Here is a 22955-nt window from a genome sequence, read left to right on the forward strand (position 1 = left end):
CCTGAATCCCAAACACATCACTATTAATACATGGGTCGCTGGTTTTAGCAAAGTTTACTCCAACCCCAGTGTGCCAAGTCAGTCTTTTTCCAACATAAGCAGCTGACCTAAGTATGATAATAAGAGCACATGATATAAGGGAGAAGTACTTGCTGAAGTTCAAGCTGCTTCGGACAGAAAAGGATGCCACTGAACATTTTAAAAGTTCCTCACACATATCTTAGTCATCGTTGCTACAACTTTGCACAGTAGGTCAGCTTTACTCCCATATTGCAGAGGGCCAATTCCAGAGGGTAGCTTGCTTAAGATCACCTAATGAGTAGCCTTAAGCAAGCTATTCTGTCAGCATTGACCCTCTGGGTTGAGACAGCTTCTTTTTTTAACCATCAATTCATCTAAAATTAATGAGTAGCAAAATAATATGCAATAGTTTTATCTAGTGTGAGCAAGAACAAGTATTGCACCTCTAAGATCATTTTTAAAAGATATATGGATATTTTCAAAATCTCAAAAGAAAACAAACATAAAAACTACTTGCTGCTGAACACAGAACTGCTATAAGCAGTTTAGGGGGGGGACATTAAAACTGCATGGATTATCTAGATGTAGTGCAACTGATCTGTGACAAATTCTAGCAGACCCATTAAACTAGGGGTACTGTGGGACTCCTGCAGAAACCAAGATGTTTGAACATTCAAAACTGAATCTTTGTACTAAGTTATTTTTATTTTTGACTTGCTGAAGGCAGCAGCAAACCCAGAAGTCTGCATTCAAGTCTTTTCAGTATCTAAGTCTGCATTCAAGACACCACTACAATAGAGTCCACATATATCTATGTGTTTTGTATTTATTTATTTATTTATTTATTTAAATTCTGCATCTCAATATATCAGCTGGACAACCATCTGTCAGATATGCTTTAGGGTGGATTCCTGCATTGAGCAGGAGGTTGGACTCGATGGCCTTGTAGCCCCTTCCAACTCTACTATTCTATGATTCTATGATCAATTTATGATATTTACGTTGCAAGTACAATAGCCATAAAAAGCTTACTATTTACACACAGAAATATATTAATCACAACCCATTAAACAAAATATATTGAATCCAATAATTAAATAGACATGAACTATCTAGAAAAACCAACATGCGCTTCCAGTGTCTAATTATAATTGCATTAAACACCTTCCTGAAACCTAATCATATAAACTAACTCCATTAGAATTGTTGCATCCCCACAAGCCAAAGACATATTGAAGGTACCTTGAGCTTGCTTCCAGTATTCAGAAACCAATGTTTTTGCTACTACCAAATAAGTGTTCTGCCAATTTATTTTCTGACTTTTGTCTAATATAGAAAAAAGAACTAGAAATGGATCTAACGGATTTTATCGCTATTTATTAGCGATAAAAGACTACTTTTAACATGCAGAGGGCTTTATGACTCTAACCAAGTGATGACCTTGTGACTATTAACGCCATTTTACAGAGACGTAAGCAGCTTGCCCAAGGCCATCCAAGTGAATCCATAGATGATTAATCTCAGTGTCAGAAAAACATATGTGTAAAGTAGTCCAGGAGTGGGCAAACTTTAGACTTGCAGAATCTACGTTGCTTTTTTCAATAGAACCCCAAGTTCCACCACACCAAAGCCTGGTGCAAAAAGCATTCACTTAAAATAAAATAATCCTGGGCCCACATTAAAGCCCACTCCTGGTTCTTCATTTCAGCAATATAATTTATGGCATGGGAGTGGGGGAAGATGTCATTTTGTTGCTGCCGTTTTAAAACAACTGGGAGTCAGAAAGCCTTGCTGATCTACTGCAAGTCCTCCAGAGGCCTACCACTAAGATCTAGATCTACCTTCTGCCCACCGCTGCCTTAGGCTACTGCTTATATCAGTGGTGGGTAACCTGTGGACTTCAACTTGAAAAACCTTCTGCAAGTGATCTGGCAAGAGCGATCTCTCTCTCTCTCTCTCTCTGCTAGCCTGCTGGGCAGTGAAGAACAGGGAGAAAGGGAGGCAAGGGGTGTCAGAAGGAGGGGAGGGTGGCCCTCCCCATTTTTGGCCTCAGTTCCACTCTCCTCTGGCAAGTGGCATCCAACAGAAAAAAGGTTCCCCATCTCTGGCTTATACCATCTTTCTATTTATAATGGTTAGATACTAGCATCTCTATCCACCAATCTCCAGTAAAATGTCTAGATCTGCCATGTAAAAACCTGTGATGGATCGGCAGAAGAATAATGCCCCCGAGAGCGTATTCCGACATGAATCATCTAACATCTGTTCATAAGACAGATACTCAAAAGATTTACTACCTTGAGGCAACTGTGAGAGTGGAACAAAAACTTCCCGTCTCTTTTGCATCTTCCTTGCATTAAGCCCTGGCAGGGCACAAGAAGCAGAGACAATGTGCTCTCTGCCACCAAATCCCATCTCAGTTAGGGTGCAGGAACGCAGCAGTGGAGGGATCATCAAAACCCAAAGAGATCCAGGCACATGACCAGTCAGGAGGAAAGGTTATATCAACTGGGATTGTTTAGCTTGGAAAAAAAGGAGGCTAAGGGGAGACATGATAGAGGCGTACAAAACTATGAATGGTATGGAGAATGTGGATAGGGAGACATTTTTCTCCCTCTTTCAAAATACTAGAACCCGGGGTCATCCCACGAAGCTGATTGGTGGGAGATCTAGGGCAAATAAAAGGAAGCACTTCTTCACACAATGCACAATTAAATTATGGAACTCACTACCACAAGATGTAGTGATGGCCATCAATTTGGATGGCTTTAAAAGGGGGTTGGATAAATTCCTGGAGGTGAAGGCTATCAATGGCTACTAGCCCTGATGGTTGTGTGCTATCTCCAGTATTCGAGGCAGTATGCCTGTGTGCACCAGTTGCTGGGGAACATGGGTGGGAGGGTGCTGTTGCACCATGTCCTGCTTTTTCATCCCTGGTCGAGGGCTGATTGGCCACTGTGTGAACTGAGTGTTGGACTAGATGGACCCTTGGTCTGATCCAGCATGGCCGTCTTATGTTCTTAAGCTGCACCGGTTAAGAGGAGACTAGATGTTGGAAGACATGTGAATAGGAGCGTGTGGCAACGTCTCAAAAGCACATTCACATCATGCTGCTGATGTGCACAATGTGAAAATCTAGAACAGTGGTTCTCAACCTTTTTCGCTCCATTCCCCTTTCACCATTGTTCAGAATATAATTCCCCCCTTCCCAAGATAGTCTAACTCAAAAGGTGCATTCAAAATAATATGCATATAATATTGAAAATCTTTTAATTTTGTCTATATTAGTACATATACACTTATTTGGATTATTTTTATAAAAGAGAGCAAAGGCCTGGCTTTTGCAGACAACATGACACTTTTCTGGGACGTTTTTAATAACATGTGTAGGAAGACATAATCTACAGGACATCATACTTTGCTGAATAGTGGTCCCAATTCCCCCCAACCCTAAAATTCCCCTCAGGGGGGAATTCCCCCCTTGTTGAGAACCCATGATCTAGAAAGAGTAGATCTTGCTGTGTCTATACACACTGCTGGTTTTCAAACTGACTTTATACTAAGCATTAGAAAGAATAAGTCGGCAGCCCAAAAGCTTAAGTTTCAAGGGGATCAATACAAATCCTCTGCCAAATACTAAGCTTGACTTACTCACACATTTTCATATGGTTCATTTGTTCCTTGTCCAGAGACCTGGTCCCCCTTGATATTGTTGGGTCATATGATTCAATGCCCATGAATGCCAAGAGAGCTCTTATACCTCTTGTTTATGGCATGTGACACAGAGCAGTGGCCATACGCCCCTCCATGATTCAAATTCCTTCACTTATTGTCTGTGTTGTGTTCCACAAGCAGGAAGGCTCAAGAATAATGCAGCTGGAGTAGCCCGAATAACACTACATGGAGGATCGGTAAACCCGTAATGCCACTGAAACAAAAGGTAAGTTCTAGCTTTGTTAGAAGCAACTCCTATGAGCTCAAGAGATGCTATGAGATGTTGCCATTTGACAAGATAGGCAGGAGAAGAGATGTCTCTAATGCAAAGCATTCTAGCAAATACTAACACCCATATGATGGTGACTGGAGGGCAGTGTTCCCCAAACTGCTGGCCTCCCGTCACCATGTTCCTTGATAGGGCTACTCCCTAATGAACAGTCAATGGCTGGGGATGATGGGAAATGTAGTCCAATCCATCTGGAGGGCACCACGATGGGGAAGACTGGTCTTAATCAAATGCTTCTGTGTGACAGAGCCTTAGAATCCTTTTCTACTTCCAAGCAATAAGGCTAGTAACAGCAGGAAATGATTTGGGCAAGCGCTTACTCTTCCTAGACATTGTCTTCGGAAAATGAGAGATGGTCACCCAATGTGTGCCCTTTTAGGGTGACAACAGACCAACATACTGTGGTGGAAATGGTTTCAGCACACAACTGCTGCAATTCAGGGGATTTTTTCCACCAGAATGTGGATCAAAGCCCCTTCCTCTTGTGTCTCCACCCTTAATTTTTGTATTGAATCTCTTCACTTTTTTCTGAGCAGCTTCAAGATGGCCACTTGCACTTCCCTATTTTCAAGGTATGCTAAAAGTCCACTATTTAAAGATGAGACCCACCCTAAATGATTATGAATCAGATTATAAAAGCAAAACACTTCAGTGCAGGCCATATACACAATGTGTGTGCGTGTGCGCTCACAAGAACAAACATGCATGTTCATAACAAATACATTACCAAGATCCCAGAAATTTCAGAAGGAATCTGCAACTTTAAACTGCTATTGTTGTAAAGTATGGGTGGTGAAAAATACCTTGCACCTGAACATTTTATTTTCTTAAGGACATGCAATGCCAAGCAGGATCACTTCAGTAGTCTTTACAACAGCCCTGCTTGACAAGCTTGCAATTTTTCATTCACCCAGGGCAACTGGAAATTGCTTCTGGGCAAGCAAATTTCTGGGTGAAAATCCAAACTGTCCATGTAGCCAATGAAGGGCTAGTGCTTGAAGATGAGCACCTCATTAAACCACAACCATTTTAGAAGGCACACCTCTCTCCCTGGCCCCATTCAGAAGACACCTTAAACCACGGCTTTAACCATGGTGGTTAAGCCAGAAAGCCATATGCACCGTGGTTAAAGCCATGGTTTAAAGTGTCTTCTGAATGGGGCCTCTGTCTCTCTTTTGTTTTAAGGGCTACTTCATCATTAGAGTATCTAAGTTACCTTCCCAGGTGCAAGGAAAGCAATCCAACTCTACCCTGTCACTCTCACCTGGAGCTGTGGATGGAGGTGGGAAATTTGTGTCTGTACTCATGTCCCAGCTGCAGGAAAATGAGTATGGAGACTGAGCCACCTACTCATGCTGCCTCAGCCAAAGGACCAACACCATGAGAACAGGGAAAGAGGGATGCAGGACAGAGGAGCTGGGCACCACCACACATCTGGGTGGCAGATATAGGCTTACATTCTAAGCTACATTTGACTACATCCACACATACATAACTCAATCACAGTAAACAGTTTCCTGCAAATAAGTACATCCCTGCTGCGGTTACTCCCATAACAGAAGACAACTCCCAAAGTTAGGAAAGGGAAGATATCCATCCACTTCCATTCTCCAAGTGGTTGGGAGCTTTTTGGTGGAAACCGGAGCAAGGAGGTCAGTCCAGAGCTCATTCTATTTCTAAATTTGCAGGCTCCTTCAGCTCCTAAAAACTTGGGTCTGGACTTTTTAAAAATCCTCTCAGCTTCGTATGGGGCTGACGCCTAACTATTTAATGATGGCATTTCAAATACTGACTTTGGCTCCCAACACAATGTGGCCTTGGGGCAGAAAGCATTCACAAAGCAATAGGTACAAAAGATGCATAGATATAATGCACATTCATCTCCACCCCCACCCCCATTCCAGGAGCTGCCTGTTTCCACTTCCCCTAAGCTGCATGCACTGCAAAATCCATTGGAAATGGTTGCTAATGTCATCAGTCAACAAGTACATAAGCAGAAGTCACCTGTCTACCACTAATTATACAGACAAGTTCAGAAAGGGGGCTGAAGTGCTCTTAAGAGGCAACCTAGTGACATTAAGTGTTCCTGAGTATATACCCAATGCAGTTTTAGCCCTGTACTATTATTGCTGTGGAGGAACGAATCCTACAGTGGAAGATAAAATCCAGTGGCAGCTACAGTAATCCATCTGCAATCAATATTATCCCTCTAATGTCAGAGTCTCAACATAAAAAGATATAATCACCACATTACCAAAGACCCAAAATAAGTACTCCACCATTCCATCATTGTAGGGCAAGCACCAGTTAAGTTAGCAGAGTGGCACCAATCCCACATGGCTATGTAACCAAAGAAGCGATTAACACAATTTCCTACTATATATATATATTTTTTTACACAGTCATTTGAGTGGAATAAGAGGTGGTGACTACTGGCCATCTAGCCAGACATTTTCTGAACTTCTATCAACATGTGCAGGCCAACGAACATGGACACATGTTGAACTGTTTAGACAACACGTTTGCAATACAGGAACGGCACAGATAAAAAATGTTTAGGAGCGATCAACTCTAGTCAACCAGGAAGATGGTTCTTCCAAGACCCTGGAAAACTGAACAGCTACCTATCTAAAAGTCACCAGCCAAATTCGTTTGAATTATGTAGGTCAAACATGCAAGATCTACTCCTGCTCTCAGAGTGATAGAGACAAGAAACATGACCAAACCTGTTCACAACAGTTCAATAGCATGCATCCATTTTCTATGTCAGAGAACATTCATTGGTGATATACATCATTTTTTGAAGAGCCATTTGGGGGGGGGGGAACAGTTGTTCCTTGGTGTTATAAACTATTGTGAGCTCTGGCAGCACAGCTGGAATAAAGGAAGACCATCTAAGATTGGGGCAAGTATATTTCCTAGTCATATCAATGGAATTACTCTCCAAAGGTGTACTGAAGGTTGCAATATTAACTTAGCTGAATGAATATGGAACTATTCTTTTACAAACAGATTGCAATAAGCTATAGTACCACCACCACCCCTCCAAAAGAAAAACCAAAAAAAAAACACCCACACCTGAGGTTCTAGAATGCAGATTTGATTTGGTCTCCAAATAATACTCAAGGGTTAGTTTTATTTTGTATGAGCACTACAATTAAGATTTAATCCCTCTAGAACTACGTTTGGAGTAATATGCATTGCTTAAATATGATCCTCAGCTTCAGACAATGCTAAGGTGCAAGGACCCCTTGCAATGTATCTGAAGACTCCAAATTATTTCAGCAACAGGATTTAATAACCTGGGTCCAGCTCCAGCTGAGAGCCCCCTCCCTCCTGCTGTCAACTGTAACTGCTGAACTTTGCAACTAAGATTGTAGTGCCTGAATTTGCTTTCCTTTCCCCCCTTCTTCTCCTCCCTCCCAATCCCCTTTCCTTTTGTGTCATGTCTTTTAGATTGTAAGCTTGTGGGCAGGGACTGTCAAGAAATACTTTTGTAAGCCGCCGTGAGAGCCTTTTTTGGCTGAATGGCGGCATAAAAATCCTTAAATAAAATAATAATAAATAATAACCTGGCACCCCACTTCTAAAAATACACATATCAGCAACAGCACACAGGCTAGCTTATTACCAAAATAGCATCCTATGCAAGGCGAGCATGGTATGTCCATCTTCTACGCTGCAGGTCAGTTCCAATATCTTTTTATTGACAAGAGGGGACATAGATGAGTTAGGTCTATCTCTCCATTTTTGCACTGCATTATGGCTTTACGTATGTTACTAAGCCACACGTGACCACAGTGATCTTTGCAACACTGGGATGCCAACCCACTACATTGCACATGGACCATAATGTGGGTCTTTTCCCAGTGCAAACAATGCATCAGGCCACAACATGCTGACACAGCAATTCTACCATAAATTGCTTACGTTGCAATGAAAGAGTAAGTGCAAGATTTCCCTTTTTAAGAAGCTGAACTCACCCTGCTCCCAAACAGCTCCACCCAAGCTCTAAAAATGTACTATGGATTTGGCCTGGGATTATTTTTTTTTAAAAAAAAGGCAACTGGGGGTCGGGAGAGAGGAAACAGCATCCCTCTTTAAAAGGTTTTTGCTCCAAATCCTCAGTGCTAGCTGGACTCGTGGCAGCTAGATAAAGGGTTTTGTGGTGTAATAGAAGCTAGATAAAGGACTGGGAGTCATCTGACGAAACATCTTGCACTCTGATTTCATGATGGTTTAACTAAGAGTCAGAAAGATCTAGGGATCATCAAGGGCAACTGGTGGCCTCATACATTTTGGTTTTTTGAACTCAGGAAATTTTAAAAGCAGTTTCTGTGAGTTCAGTTTCAGATAAAGAAATCTCTTTTTTACATCATTTTTAAAAATCCACCGTGCATACAATTCACTGTGAATCCATACAACCTTTGGGTTGTAGCCATGCCATAACTTATATTACAGCCATTAAGCACTGTGACTCTTGACATTAGGATGTTCAATTAATATTGAACAGGGACAGCTTGAACACTCGGTCTTACATGATGAATCAAGACCCAGTTGTTAATATATTTGCCTCACATATATACAAAACAGACACTGGTGGGCATTTCTTAGGAGCAGTGTCTAATAGCTGGCTTTAAAACATGAATTTCAAATCAATATACAAACTCCATTAGTTCTTAAAATAGCCTTACACTATAAGTTCCTAGAATTATGGCCTAGAACAAGAACACAACCTGAGGAACCATAATAGGCCATCCCCAAACATTACCTCAATGGAGACATAACCAGATACTAATGGCGGAAAGGCTGATCACATAAATAGGAGTATTAGTTGTTGTTTCTACATCAAACTAAACAAGAGTGTTTACACATCCCATAAGAAGCTTCACTAATGTTATTCTCAGCCACAGATTCCAGAGGAGTTGTCTGTTGCAACACAAACAACCTCAGTTGGTAAATAACTACACTGGAATTGCTAAGCCAGATATCACTGATGAGATAATGCTAGATATAACCAGGCCCAGTTGGTGGCGTAAACGGACATCAGCAGCACTACCTTCTTACCAGCAGCTGTAAGATAATGGACTTTGGCCTCCCACACGGCACACTATATATGGCCAGCAGTGCTTAGTTATGTTAATACCCCTAGAACAGATAGATAGATTTACTGTATATATGTATGTTTCAATATGGTCTACTTAGACTTGGAAAATCATAGTTTACATCTCTGTTCAGTCGCATTTTTTATTTTAAATATTTATATACTGCCTTTAAGGGCTATAATCCTCTCTCGATGCAGCTCACACAACAACGTAATTATAACATACTATAAACATATGATTATACAATATGAAACCTTTATAAAAATCACAAAAACATACAATCTAAAAAACAAACAGTAACAATTTAAAGATTATCGTTTTAAAAACCAGAGCCACTTCCAAATTAATCAGTAAAAGTGGATGCAAGCCAGCCAACCAAATTTCCCACAGCATCAAGTTACACAATGAGAGGGCCATCACTGAAAAGGCCTTGTCTTTTGTGCCTGTCAACCTGATGAACCTCATAGTCGAGCCAGAGAACTGGGCCACTGTGGCTGATCTTCAAGGCCAGGCAGTCTTGCATGAGTCCTAGAGATCCCTGTGTTCAAATAACCTGATCCCATGCTGTTTAGGACTTTAAAGGTAACAAGCAGCACTTTGAATTGGACACGGAAATGCAAGATAACTAGTATAGCATTGGTATTATATACTCCAATCACCTGGCCTCTACAAGCAACCAGGAAGCTACATTTTGTACCTGATGAATCTTCTGAACTGCCTTCAGAGGCAGCCCCATGTCAATCACATTACAGTAGCCCAGTTTGGATGTAGCTAGTGCATACTTCATTGTGGCAAGGACTGCTTTCACCAGAAAAGGGTACAGCTGTGTATCAGCCAAAGATGATAAAAGACACAGCTAGTTGACGCTACTTCTCTGGGCCAACCCCATCCAATATTGGTTGAACCCCTCCATCCATATTGGCAGATTTCCCTACCCACAGCCCTTCTATCTTACCTGGATTTAGCCTCAGATTGTTACCCCTCATCCAACCCAAAACTGCCTCAAGACTTCCACAGCCTCCATAGCATTCACAGATGGAAATGCAAAGTGAACTATGTGTTCTGCCATCTGATGACAACTTAGCGGCTACATTACTGCCAGTAACTCAGCCTTAGAAGAGGCTTTTCAACCTCTTAGAATGGGGAATAAAACTGCACAAAACCTGGGAAGCCACCAAACAGGGACAAAGGAAGGGGGGTAGCCATCTAACTCCAGAGGGCTGGATTGGGACCCCAAGTGGGCCACATTTGGCCCATGGGCTTGTGGTTCGACCCCCCTGCCTTTAGCTCAAACCTCCAGAATGAATAGCCCTAGCACAGGCTTCCCCAAACTGGTGCCCTTCAGATGCTTTGGACTACAACTCCCAGCATTTCTGGGACTGACAAGAGTTGAAATCAAAAACATCTGAAAGTCACCAGGCTGGGAAAAGCTGTCCTAGCAACTTCAAGTAGATGTTTAAAAGAATAGGGAACAAGATGGAATCCTGAGCCAATGCACAAGCCAAAGGATCTTCCCTCCAGGAAAGACCAGCCACCATAACATTAGTCCTACCCAGCCAGGCCACTCAGAACAATACCACAGTCAGTGGTATCGAAGGCCACCGAGAGGTCTGGGAGAACTAACAGGATTGAACTTCATCTGTCCCTCCCTGGCATAAGTCCAGGCGACTTAACTCAGGCGACCAAGGCAGTTTCTGTCCCAAAAACCAGGCCAGAAAGCAGACCTGCCTTGGCTTTCTTGAACTAATTTAACTTTATTCTCTCAGGCAAAAAACACAAATGATAGCATCCTATAATACAGAGGCTAGCTGCAAGAGCAAACGAGACAAATAGTGAAGAGACTAAACACAATTAAATGAAGCAAACGTGATTGAATGAGTTCTTACTCCAGTAACAAGAAACACACACAAGACACAATCAGGATAACTAGCTTAGCAGTCCTGGGATTTGTTCACGATTTGTGTTCTCCGTAAACACACATAGGATTCCAAATTATTTTTGGTCCAAACATTCTGCCTCATTTTTTTAGAAGTAAAGTTTTCAAACGAAGTCCCAATGGTACGTGCGAGAGTGCCGTTTCAGCCATATCGGAGGTCAAGTCAGGAATCAGCCACTACCTAATCATTAGCTCATATGGAGCTATCTTGTTTTCTTAAAAAAAAGCAGGGGTGGGCATTTCCTCCACCCACTGGGACATCTTTCCTAAACATAAGAATTGAATTGCTAGATCAGACCAGAGATCCACCTAGTCCTATGGTTTTATAAACTTTCTGCCTACGGAGACCTTTCCAATCCTCCACATTAGCTTATTTGCTGAAGAATCCATGTGTATTGAAGGGGATTCTGGAGCAGAGAGAGAGGCCCACACAGTGACCAGGCAGATTGGGCTTCATCACCATCACTTCATCTCTTCATTCTTGCAAAACCATAGCTCAGAGCACATGTTTTGCATGCAGAAGGTCAGGTCCAAGTCCTGACATCTCCAATTTAAAGGATCTGGAAACAAATGTGAAAGACCTCTGCTTGAGTTGACAATATTGGACTAGCTGGAGAAATGCTCTGATCTGGTGTAAGGCCTCTTCCTATGTAACTCCAGGATTCTAGGCCAACATTCTGACAGTAGGCAGCTAGATGCCCCTGGAAGCCCACAAACATGAAAATGAACCAAATGGCCATCTGCTAGCATTTATCTGAAGTATACGGTCAGACGGATGCTTCCTCTGTAACACAGAAGTTCCATGGCTAGTAGTCATGGACCTACCCTTCCATGAATTGGCCTAATACCTTTAAAAAAAATCTAAGCTGGTGATCACATTTTCTGGTGAGTTAGAATACAACTTCCTGGGTGGACTTGCCTGGAGTAGGACGATATGCCACTACATTGACAGTTTTTGGTCTACACAGCCAAACTGGCTGATGTCTTGAAACGCAATGCCACACAAAATAGGGAGGAGCAGCAAACTCAGAATCTTTGGTAAAGCAGCACAAGCAAAAGCAAGTGAGATTTTGATCACGAGATTGGATAAACAATATGGATCTATAATGCCCACTCTATTCTAAAAAGACATACAGGATGATACTACACTGCTTTAAGGACATAGGAAGAGCCATGCAAATCCAGCATTCTGTTCATGCAGTGGGAAACCAGCTGCCTGTTGAAAATCCACAAGTAGAACATGAGCGCAATAGCATCCTCCCAATTTTTTCCCCCAGCAGTTGTTATACATAGACAGACTGCTTCTGACATTGGCAGTGGCATCTAAGCATTGTGACTACTAGCCTTTGATATCCTTCTCCTCCATGAATTTATCCAATCCCCCTTTAAAGCCATCCAAGTTGGTGTCCATCATTACATCTTGTGGTACAGAATTCCATGGTTTAATTATGTGCTGTGTGAAGAAGTACTTCCTGTCCTAAATCACCCACCATTTGCTTCATGGGATGAACCCAAGTTCTAGTATTATGGTCCCTATCCACTTACTCCACACCATGCATAACTTTGTACACTTCTATCATGTCTCCCTTTACTGGCCTTTGAAAACCACCATCCCTCAAAGCCTCCTCAAGTTAAGAACAGAACCGTTTTAAGTCTCTTCAAATGGTAATTGAAACACAGCAAACTGTCTGGCAGTGCTAATTCTTCTGAGGCCCAAGGGCAGACAAATACAATAAAAGGAACAAGGCTGTAGAAGCCTCCAGAAGCCTTAAGGCCCCAGAGGCATGTGCTTCAGAGTAGCAAAGCATTGTAATCTACGGTTATCCAACTAATCCTTTCAGAACAGCCCAATACCATAGTGTGCCTACACAGTTATCCCCTTTGCAAAACCAAGGAAAGAATAAGTTAATATCCCAGTGTGAGCTAGCCAAGTACAAACTATAGCAAGTATTAACTGGAGTAGGACAGAAAGGGAGGACCTTGCACACATTGACCTGGCTCACACGTAACAACTCATTGGTTTAAAAATGGCCCATTAATTCCCAGGAAGCCATGATTATATGACATGAATTGTAAAAAAAACTACATAATTAGGATCTTCTTTGCTTCCTATATATTGGGGGGTAGGGGGTCCTAAGGGACTCGTGAAATGGCTGTTGCCCAAATTAGTTCATCTTCCAGTTCCAGAGTAGAAGTATGGGAGCCAACCCATTAGGAGATGCAAAGACAAACTTTACCTATACATTTAGTTAAAAGTAAAGTAAGATCTACATTTCAAAAACATGATACTGGAAAGTATAATACTTGATACTATCCAGAACCCTTCCCATATTCTTGAAGTACTTGGATATTGAAGTACTTAGAATATGGAATTTTCTCAGTAATTACAACAACACTACAGATGGACAGTATTGTTACTCCATGCTACAGATGGGGAACTGAGGCCAAGAGCCATTCACTGGCCCAGTGCAGAGGTTAACAGTGTCCAACCACTCTACCATAGTTTGGGAATTGGGAGCACCCCATGAGTTTGCACTCCTCCTACCCTCCAAGTGCAGGCACTGCCTCCCTCTCTTTCAATGTTGGCATTTCATGCATGCAAAACACTAACCATATCTAAGGGGATGAATGGGGGGAAACAGTCTGTGCGAGTGAAGAGAAAGGAGAATGCAAGGCTACCCGATTGCTAAACCATGGTTAAGCCAATCATAGGCCCTGTTCAGAAGACACCTTAAACCACAGCTTTAACCACAGTGAATAAGACAAAAAGTCTTATTCACCGTGGTTAAACTTGTCTTCTGAGCAGGGCCATAGTCTATAATCTACTTCCTCTGATGTATCTGGGGATGTAGGCTCTCGCATTGGAAAATTAGGAAATACATTTGGTACGCTTTGAGTAAACACAGGATTCTTGTTTTTACACATTTGGCTCTGAGATAAAATGCAGACATTGGTTTAAACAAGGGAAGAATACAAAACAAAAAAATCAGTATCTTCAAAGCAGTTAATAATCCCCTTTTTGAGTACTTAAACATAACAATGCCAGTGTAGGGGGTTTCAATTGCTTTCCTCCGCCCTGTTGGTACCACCCCCTTGCACGTCTGCAGGTGAATCCTTCTCAGAACTATTCAGCTGCCCTGTCTCGGAGGCCTTGAATTCTCTTAGCATTACAGACTTGAATCACATTGAATAAACAGTCCCCACCCATCGCCTACTTCTTTTGTGTACAGCACCTATTCACAAAGAGCTACCTTTATTGACTGCAAGGCAGGTTAGCATGAAAAACTGGAGAGGAGGTAGTTAGAACAAGATGCACTAGAACGACTTACATCCTGCTGGAGGCAACAAAATCCACAGGCTATTCTGCTACAAAGATGAGGTGCAGTTCCAGATTCATTCCACTGGTCATAAGACATATTCAGATCTGCATGGTGCAACTAACAAGCCTGCCCTTTACAGGCTAGCTCATTTCCCAGTGCTATAGAAGTGGGGAAAGTCAAGAGCCCTTCTCAAACTGTGAAGTAAGCCAAACTTTTTTTTCTTTTGCATTTCCCAGCAAGGCAATAACTGTGGGGCACAATCCTCCAGCTGAAAACATCTCAATAGGATTTAAAAGTGCATAACTTTGACCAGATCATATCCATATGAGCCACAAGAGGAAACATTCATGCAAGAACAAAGCCAAAATGTTTTAGCTTTGCTATTTCTACAGTAACAGCTATTGCCATCTTAAATAATGTACGTTCTACCTTTAAACCACTACTCTATTCAACACAAAGAAGAAGCTGAAATGGGGTTGAAGGTGGAAAGTTTTCTAAGATTCATTTGTATTAGAACAGGTGCTACCACCCTAATTTCTCCACTGAGATTTTGGACAGATTAGTTACACCCTCCAGGAGTGGGCAAAAGGTAGCCCTCAATAGTAAAAGCTGGGAGCATACCTTTCACCAAAGTACGGTAGCAAACTGATACAATATGGCTTCCTGCAGAACCTTAGTGACTACTCCCCCAAAAGTGTCATGTCCCAACCAAACAGAAAATTCACAGACTGCAATTGTTCAAGAAGAACACAAAAGTCAACAGGCCAGTTGTCGATAGCCAATGTAGTACAGCAGGTAGAACGTTGGATTTAGATGCAGAAAACCCACATTCAAAAACTTGCTAACTATAATGCTAGTAGACCTTGGACACGCTGCTGGCTCTCAGCCAAACCTATCTCACAGGATTGCTGTAAGGCTAACATTCTGCTTTGAGCACCTTGGAGGGAAGGGCAGGTGGCAAAGGCAACAAATAATAAATACAATAACTAAATGCATGGGTGGTTTTTTTTAATTCAATCTAAGCCACACTTCATAAGCTAATAATTAGGAACATAGGAAGCTACCTTGGTCCATCTAGCCCAATATTGTTGACACTGACTGGAAGCAACAGCTCTCCAGGATTTCAGGCAGGATTCTTTCCTTGCCCTACCCAGAGAAGCCAGAGATTGAACCTGGGACCTTCTGCATGCAAAGCATACAGAAGTGAGAAACCACTGAGCTACAGCCCCTCCTCTTCCACTTATAGAAAATATATAAGTATTGACAACAAGAGTCTTTAAAAAGCTAAGATGGCAGCGTGGCTAACATTTTTGGCAGGGCTACATTTGAAATAGTCTATAAACCTACTTTATACATTGCTTTGCAAAGCCTTGATAACTTAAATGTAATCCTATCAACTGTTTATCAATCTTTATTATTCGCTTCAAATCTGAATTTTCAACTTTTTGCCACAGCCATGAGGACTAGAAACCCCAGGCTCTCAATAGGTTCCTGCAGGCCACAAGTAGACCACAGAATACATGATGCCTGCCATGATGTGAATAAAAATAAAACAACTTTTTAATATACTAGACACTCCACTGTAGGCCACAGTTCTGAATGACTCTATACATCTAGAATTCCCAACCCTGACAGTTTCCCCCATCACTTAATAAGATACTGGCATTGCCATAATTTCCTTGGGAGAAATTCTCTTACATCATTCCACTTATTTGCGTTCCCTAAATGCTTCTCAACAAGGCTGCAAGCAAATATATTTAAAAGTGGGGAGAGGGAGAGAACATAAAGCAATTCCTACCTCTTTCTAAGCTTCGGATCGCTCTTCGGAAATGCACTTCAGATCTGTAATGGGAAGAGAGAACGTAAAAGTTACTCTAACAAAGTGTAGTGCAAAAAAAATGTGTGAAAGTAGAAGAGCTATGTACATAACAACCAAACATTATTCCCCTAATGGGATACCACAGTTGATCCAAGGAAAAAGTAACAATTTAGGGAAGAGGGGAGAAGTTTGAGAATATAAATGAAGTTACACATCACGACTCCAATATTCTTTGTTTCTTACATAAATCCTACTACAGTTTGAGGGAGAAACATTACATTCCACCTGGGTTTTAACTCACTACATTAGTCAGTACTGGGGAAGGGAGAGAAAAACAAACATCAAGGAGTTTTGCATTAAGGAGATCTGGGGAGGGGTGTTTCTAAAGCACTGTTAAAAAAAAGTTCCTATAAACACCAACTTGGAAGCAAATACATTCTTAGACTTTTCCAACACCTATCCAAAAATAGACTTATTTGAAAGCACAAACCCATTGATCTGACAGATGTTAAAGTCTCATTAAACTCAATGGGACTTACTTTTGAGTAGTCATGTAGAGCACTGCAGCCCAAGGCTGCTGACCCAATTACACTTGCTAGGGAATAAAACCCACTGAACTCAATATGACTAACTACCCCAAAAAAAACATTACTAGGAACATGGTGCCATGTGTTGAGTTCTCTGGTAAGAACACTCTAAAAAGTATTGATTAAAGCAACATGTGTCATCATTTTGCAGGTACTTCAGTGCCGGAGTTTATTCACAACCAGAACCCCTAAATGTATTCCCCAAGGCTGTCCGCCAAGTGTTGGGTTTGTGTTTTGTTTGATTTTAGAGATGCCCAATATTTTAATTAAGAACAAATGTAATTTCATTTTATTTGCAAAAAGGAAAAGAGCAAGAGAATGAATCCCAGATAGATGCACTTGGGTTAATTTTAGCATCGTTCTGTTTAGCTGCTTAGCAACACTTATCCTATGACCTTCCATGCACCACCTACTTTCACAAGGGATAACACGTATAACCTGAGAGATCTAGCAATGATAGTCAATTTTCACTAGCTGTACAAGATTGCTGATGCTAAAAATCAGCTTTTTCCTACAAGAAAAAAAAATCCAGACAAGTCTCTAATAAGACATCTTCAGTAATGGAAAAGGGGATCTTAAAAAAATAAGGTGAAATTAGAATATACGGTCATCTCAAGCAAATGATGGACGCCCCATACAAGTCTGGAAGAGGTTGTGGGAGGGGGTGTTTTCAAACACACCAACCTGCCCATTGGCTAAAACAGGTTTAACCAAAGCCATGAAACACTTTCAGTTTTTTTTATCCAAAGTTTTACTTAAAATAGATTCTTGACACTCAAAAGCCAAAACACCATATGTTGTAGCAATGCAGGAATGGATGCACCACCTATACTAGATGAATCAGAAAGGAAAGCTCAACTGTAGTAAAGTTAGCTGTTATTCAGAGATTCCAAAAGTTGAACATCCAGGAGAGTTCAGGTTCTGAAAACTTTGCCTTCGAATCAATTTATAAACGAGTTTGATGAAGAGGTTTTTTTTAAAAAATGAACAAGCTAATGGAATATTAATTATTTAAGTTATTTCAAATTGCAGCAGATGTTTGTTGTTTTAGAAACTGCAGGTAACTGAAACAGGGCACATAACTTTTCTAAGCAAAGCAATCTGCAAAAGTATACTTTAATAGTGATTTAGAGTATTAGATTTGTACATGATTGGGATTGTTATGACACACAGAGAGAGAGAGAGACACAGACAGACATCAGTTTCTGGCCAATTGCATTGAAACAAGTAAAACCATTAGGTGTGTCTTAAGTGAAGGATGAAAAGAAGTGTTGTGCTAACTTGATTGATTGGATGATGGAGCCATGCTGTTTCTGAGTTTCTAACACACAAAGGGGTCTATTCTCCAAGGGATGTACATAACACCCGTTAATGCTAATGAGCATTATGCACACACATCAAGAGAAGACTATACCCCTAAGCCTTCAAAGGGAAAATAAAACCCTAAAACAAATATGGCCGGTGTGATCATGAGTCACTGGGTGCATCCCTCTTTCCTGCATATGAACACAAAACACATTCATCTGGGGAACGGGAGTGTTGGTAACTTTTTAACCCTTCCCAAACTGCACCAGAATCTCCCATACCTAATGGGTACCTAACACTATAAACTCCGAAGTTGTTGGCAGGTCAACTATTAGCAGAACTAAAAGGTTATTGGAAAAGCAACTGCCTTAAGCAGGCCAGCAATCCAGCAGCTTTCCTGTGAAGAGCAGAATTCTCTATTATTCTGAGTCGCACAGCCATTTTTGCCCACCAAAAGGGTTGAGGAAAAACTGCATGAACCAAAACTGATCTTGTCTAAAAGATAAAGCATACGCCACAAGTACGACAATATGAAAACTAAGATTTAAATGCCCCTTCAGAAATTGCCTTCTCAGGATGAATTCCTCCAGCCTTGTGCCCTTACACTAAATGTACCTGTTGCAGCTTCCCTCAGCACAGCAAGCAAGCACAACAGAACAACCACCCTTCTTTTCTCTAATAATGCAGAGAAATGCAGCCAATTTAACAGGCTAGTCTTTTAATAAAATATCACACGGACACACAATCAGTCCCTGGAAGTGTGCAGCTGAGCATTGGTACTTCTGCTGGCTCCTAAGTTGTGTAGACTTTCCTAATGGAATGTGCGCTGCGCTTCCGGATCTGGCCTCCCTCTCCTTCTATCTCCTAAGCTAAGCAGTAAAGGAGCAAGGGAGGCCAAATCTGCTGAGCCAAGTGAAACGCTCGCCCTCCCCTTTTATAACCTATCAAGGATGCATTGCAGAGCACTCAGAGAGGGGGAGAGATAGTGTAACGAAGAGGTAAGAGGGGGTGGGAAAGAGAGCAAGCGTAGAAGAGAGGGAGCAGGGAAAGGCGGAGGGGGGGAGGGAACCAGAGCAAACTTATCAACCGACATGACAAAGTTCAATCCACCTCCACCATCAACAGGCTGCAGCAGCGGCAACGGCGGCTCCTCCCTCTACAAAGTTTTCAGCATCTCCAACTCGCCTCCTCTTGCTGCTCTACTCTGCCCGGCAACGAGATGCGTTCGTCTGTTGCACAACTGCCAGCAAGCTGGGAAGTGACTTTGGTCGAGGAGAACGGATGAGTGCAACCACGTTTTTCCACGGCTGTTCTTCCTCCGTCTCTCTCTCTCTCTCTCTCTCTCTCGCTTGACTCCCGCTCCCCCCCCTCTCTAGCCATCCCTAGTTAAGTAAGGGGAGCAGCGAGTCCAGCGATGGAAAAGTTTGGTCAAGTTCCAAAGAGCAGCAAGAATCTTTTGCAAACTCACTCCATGCCGTGGCTTTACATTGAAGGGAGCGAGATGGAAACCGGGGGCGGGGGGGGGGGCGGGGGAGATCGGGCTGCAAGCTCGCAAAGAAAGGAAGAACTTTATCACTTTCTTACATTTAAGTAAGGAGGAGGGGGCAGAGAAATATGCCGATCGACAAGGGGCGGGAGAGAGAGAGGAAACCTTTCCCTGCTTCTTAGCAACGATTAAGGTCGCAGTTTCCTAAGAGACGAGTCCCGACTAGTCTACATCAACACGTAGGGAAGAATAGAGGGGGGCGAGTAAGGGGGGTGCTTTACAAGAAGTTTTAGATGTAGCAATTTGCGGGGGGGGGGCGAGTTAACAGCACTGGGGGGTTGCCATCCGAGGAAGGGGAAATGATTAAAAATGGTGAGAGAATGGAGCTAAAAAAAAATCTGGACCAGTAAGAAGAGAATTCGCTACAACATATTGAGCGCGTTTTTGTTGTTAAGAGCCAGCAGAAGTAAATATAACACGACACATTTTCCTAGTTTCGGATACCAGTCGGGCTCTTTCCTGTACTCGTGACGATGCGTATGTGCGTTTCCTCCTATAATCCATAACACGCAGAGAGAGATGCCTTTGACACACTACACTAGGGGAAAGGGGGTTAGGGAGCAGATACTTTCCTCCACCCCAGTACCAAAAAACAAAAACAAAAACCCTATCGTCCCAGGGCGATATTCAGAAAAGAAGAAAAAGTTATCCGAATGACGCCTGCACCTTTACTGAAGGCCAAGGAAAAGGATAGAGAACGAGAGAAAGAGAAAAAGGCAGGCATGATCTTGTAAACGCTCCCACCTCCCTCTCTCCCCGCCCGAGGGTGGAGGGGAGGAGAGTGCAAAGGGAACGAGAAGTACCACAGTGCGAATTAAATGAGAGCTCCTCTCAGACATAGATGCTTCCAGCAACTGCCCTAAACAAGGCGGAAAAGTTAGTTGTCCAAGAGAAAGAGACCAAGCGGTGCTCCTCCCCTCCCCTCTACCTTGAGAAAGGCGATTCCACTTCAACCGAAAAGAGGAGGAAATAAACGCCGTCTCCTTCCCCATCTTCATCATCATCAAATCATAAAAAATTCACGAACCCCCCCCCAAAAAAATAACCGCGGGGGGAGGAAGAGAAGAGCAGCAAACAGGAGGATGTATTTGAGGAAGAGCGGAGGCCAATTGGGTGAAAAGATGCTTCTTCTCCTCGCAGGCCCATCCAAATCGTGGGTTAAAAATAAACTTTGCAGTAGGAGGGGAGGGAGTGAGATGATCTGGATGAATTCCTGAGCTCAGACGGTTTAATATGGATGAGCATCAGGGTCCTACAGGCAACAGGCTGCAACGGGTGTTGCTGGTTGGTACAGTTTGCAACACGGAAGAGAGGGGGGAGGCAGGGAGGAGCGGGGGGTGGGGGTGGAAAGGAAGAGAGAGGCTGCACCAACGCATCAGCATCATCTACACCACCGCCAGCCAACTTTTCAGAAACTTTTCTGTCGCCCCCACCCCGCTCCCCGACTCTAAAAAGGCTACATCGCAAAAATAAAAAAACACCCAAAAAGTCACGCCACGCACTAAACGGACATTTCTACCTTTCGGTACACGACTTCTTCTTCCTCATCCCCACCCCTCGTCCCATCAATCCGCAGAAGAAAAAGTTCCTTGCCATGCGTTTTTAAGCCATCAAAGAGAGAGGCTCCTTCTGCGTGCTCCGCTTAAGAACTCGCTCGCTCTCAAGCACAGGTAGAAGTTTGCCCTTGCGGGATCAGCCTCGCGTTACTTACGTTTGACTTGCTCCGGGCTGGGTTGCTTGGGTCGAGCCATGATGGAAAGCTGCTTGGACTGATGATGGGCGATCGGGTTTTGTTTCTTTTCAAAATTATAATAATAAATTGGAGGACGGGGTGGGGAGAAAAAAAGAGAGAGATGGGAAGAGAAAGACGCCGAAAAGAAAAGAAAAGTTTGTTCCGGAGGGAGAAGAGGGGGTGGGGGGGGGGGAGGAATCAAATTCAAAATGGCGTTTCTATGGATGTGCAAAGTTCATCAACTCCACAATAAGTTCGCTTCCTCCTCTTCTCCCTGAAGGAAGAAGATGGCCAAAGTTATGGACCCCTCCAGGTCGGGAGCGGCGCTCCGTGTGCCCCCCGCTCTCGCTCGCTCTCCCCCCTCATCAGCGGCTCTCTCCCCCTCTCACCCTAAGTAGACACATCACGTGTTGCTCCTGCTAGTCTCCAGGGGACGTGTTACTCAGCCAGGCTGCTGCTGCCTGTTGCAAGCGGTAGCATCCCTATCTCTCGCTCCTTCTCTTTGGCTGGGAGGGGCTCCACCTCCTCCTCCTCCTCCAAGAAGAGAAGTGAGTAAAACTTTTCTTTTTCCTCCCCCCACCCCTTCTAGTTGCACCGAGCCAGATAACCTTCTCCTTCACTTTGCAACTTTGGCGAGACTTTACCTAATCATCAGGACAACAACAAAAATCCAAACTAAGCTGCTTTACTCTTCCAAAGATCGATCACGCTAATAATAATAATAATAATAATAATAATAATAATAATAATAATAATAATAATAATAATAATAATAATATGACTTTTTCCCCCGCCTTGCCTGATGGTGGGTATAGGAAAGAGAAAGAGGGACGTTACCAGACTAAAAAGTCTCTTGGTGGTAATGTACCATCTGGCTGCTGCTGCGGCGACGGCGGCTGCTACTCCCCTCCATTACAGACTTCCAGTTGTAAGGAGGAAGCGCCGCTGCTGCTGCGCAGTGAGAAGCAGTTGAGTGTTAGGGACTGATAAAGCGTCAGGGATGCAGACGGTGCAGTATCTTCTTTGAAGGGATCTCTCTCGCTCGCTCGCTCTCTCCCCCTGTCTCGAGCAGCTTAATCCATTGTCAACCAGGTGCCACACATTCAGCTCTCTCTCTCCCGTCTAATTAACAAGAAAGGCAGAAAAGCCCCGTGTTGTGGCTGCACTCCAGTTAGAGCCGATGGTGCAACAAGTCCCAGCAATTAGCCAGACACTTTGCAACCTTAGGTAGGAATGCCCTGGGTGGCTTATGCATCCTTCCTAGTTGCACCATCCAGACAAACGCACAGAGAGGCCTTCTTCTCCCCCACATCCCTCACCTCCCCACCCCCTCAGCCTTAGATTGTGGGCTTGATTTATGTAACACTTGTTTAAACACACACAACTGCTATTGTCAGAAAAGTCCGAGGCTCTCTGTGGTCCAGACTCTGAGACATTTTAAAGAGGATGCCTTATGGGGTTTTTTTTTTTTTTAAAAAAAATTACCATTACTTTTAAAAAGGTTTATTCTGTGCAAGCCAGTATCTAAAAATCTGGTGCCGGTTTCCCCCCAAAATCCCCTAAATCGGACTGGGCACATTT

General features: G+C 42.9%; 1 protein-coding gene across 4 annotated transcripts in view; it reads right to left on the reverse strand.

Annotated features, from left to right (window-relative positions):
- Nucleotides 1–21680, reverse strand: part of RREB1 (ras responsive element binding protein 1) — a 150501-nt gene extending 128821 nt beyond the window's left edge. For 2 of the 4 annotated variants that reach the window (XM_063130340.1, XM_063130345.1), the window contains exons 1-2: nt 21354–21680; nt 16184–16227 (exon numbers count right to left, since the gene is read on the reverse strand). The gene's annotated coding sequence lies outside the window, so the exon portion shown is untranslated. Of the gene's footprint in view, nt 1–16183; nt 16228–19187; nt 19250–21353 lie in introns of those variants that run through there. The other 2 variants (XM_063130341.1, XM_063130344.1) reach the window with 2 other exon arrangements.
- Between the last annotated feature and the right edge of the window lie 1275 nt (nt 21681–22955).

This window comes from Elgaria multicarinata, chromosome 7 (assembly GCF_023053635.1).
Source record: "Elgaria multicarinata webbii isolate HBS135686 ecotype San Diego chromosome 7, rElgMul1.1.pri, whole genome shotgun sequence".
Classification (NCBI taxonomy): Eukaryota; Metazoa; Chordata; class Lepidosauria; order Squamata; family Anguidae; genus Elgaria; species Elgaria multicarinata.